This window comes from Cladophialophora bantiana, assembly GCF_000835475.1.
Source record: "Cladophialophora bantiana CBS 173.52 unplaced genomic scaffold supercont1.4, whole genome shotgun sequence".
In the NCBI taxonomy this organism is placed as follows: domain Eukaryota; kingdom Fungi; phylum Ascomycota; class Eurotiomycetes; order Chaetothyriales; family Herpotrichiellaceae; genus Cladophialophora; species Cladophialophora bantiana.
In genome coordinates this window covers 228,493-230,664 of record NW_015971578.1, presented here as the reverse complement: position 1 = coordinate 230,664, position 2,172 = coordinate 228,493, and positions in this window count along the sequence as shown.

The following is a 2,172-nucleotide window of genomic DNA, read 5'->3' as shown; positions in this document are numbered from 1 at the left end:
TTTTAGGTCGAGTCGGGTTTTTAGGTCGAGTCGGGTTTTTAGGTCGAGTCGGGTTTCTACTTAGACTGACCCGACCTACTAAGAAACGGGTTAGGGATAGAACTAACCCGACCCGACCTAACTCGTTTTTTACTAAGACTTTATTTATATACTATAAATAGTAATGAATAATAGATATAATAGATAAATCTACTAATTAGTTTAAGAAGATAATTATTACAATAGTTATTATAATAGATAATCTATCTTAGATAGTTATTTTATAGTGTTACGGATTCGGCTAAACATCGGAAGAACGGACGCCTAATACACCGAGGAATAATCAGGCCACCAGCCAAGAGATGCGGCTTAGGGAGTGCATCCTTATTACTAGCACACTCCCCGCATAGGAGGCGCATTCTCTCCTCCCTTACGCTTGGAGTCGTGTACAGTATCGACCATATACTATAGGGATGACTTATATATACGCTTATCGTTAGACTCTACCTACTTATTAAGGAATCCTTAACATATAGTCTATTTTATTATTATAATAAAGATTCTATTTATAAATTCTAGTAGTCATATATAGATCTTTAACGCGGGCCGACCTAACTCGACTTATAATAGATTACGACTAAGTAGTGAGTCGGGTTAACTAGTTAACGACCCGACCCGGCCCGCTAAGAAATCGGGTCACTACTTCTCTTAACCCGATCTAACCCGACTTATATTAGAGCCTACTTATTACTAGCCTAGCGTTACCTTCTAAGTACTATTCGTAGACTCTAATATTATAATGAGGGAAGTTAGAAGTGGTGAATAGCGTTATGATTAGCTAAGACGCCGACCCTAGACTATGGTTCTTCTTATATAGTTCTGAGGGGAACTATCTTTTATATAATAGATAAGTAACTAAGTTACTAATAGAGAGGACTTCCCCTAGTTAAGTGTGCGCGTTAAGAAGAGACTATATTCACCGCCGTACGAGTTAATACCTATGGCTAGTAGCCTCGCCCTAGTTTAGTGGTGCCACTAATAAGATCTTCGACGAATACTTATAGATGAATGTCTCTCTACGAGCGATAAGAGAAAAATTACGAAAAATAATTAAAATAAACTACTTACTAAACTAATAGAACTAAAGAATTACTTACCTACTAAACTAGGGCGAGGCTACTAGCTATGAGTATTAACTCGTACGGCGGTGGGTATAGCCTCTTCTTAACGCGTACACTTAACTAGAGGAAGTTCTCTCTATTAGTAACTTAGTTACTTATCTATTATATAAAAGATAGTTCCCTAGAACTATATAAGAAGAACTATAGTCTAGGGTCGGCGCCCTAGCTAATTATAACGCTATTCATCACTTTTAACTTCTTTTATTATATCTCTTTTATTATCGCTCGCTTCCTTAACGGCCTCGCTTAAGACTTAACTATAATCTTCGCCTATTCTTCTCGGAAATATTAATTCTTCTTTATATTCTTTAAACGCTCTATAAAGTTATCTAATTATCTTCTATCTAACTCCTTCGAACTTAAGTTCTTTAACGCCCCTAAATCTTCACTACGCTTCGGTTTACGCATAATTATCTTATAGATCTTTAGAGCGATAGTGAAACGATTTTCGATATCGACTTAAGTGTTAGATAAGATCATTTATAAGCGAGTCGTCTCGTAAGTTTCCGCATTAATGATCGCTAGAGAATTCTTAATCACTTAGAGTCTATAACTATTAATGTTCTACTAAAGATTAGATTCTAGGCGTATTTCCCGGGGTGAAATACTAAAAACGCTATTCTTTAATTATTAAACGAAGAAATCGAGTGTTATCTTAGTCGTATCTAATCTATCTTATGTCGAATTAATAACCGAGTACGACTATATTATTTCATCGACTATAAAGATTAGCTAATGATACTCTTTATTTATTAAGTCGTCGTTAAAGATAATGAGTCGTCTTATATTATCGTCGACGTTTCTCTAAGCTTTAAATTTCATCGATGCGTTTACGTTTCTACATTAGTTAATCTAGAAAAGAAACGCGGCGTCTAAGATAATAATATATCTTATATATAATTCTTTCCGGCTTACTATAATTTTTATATTAATGAAAGACTAATTAATTTATTCGTTATATTTAGAATCTAGTAGGGCGCTTTAAAGAGTACTACTTAAGACATCGATAGTC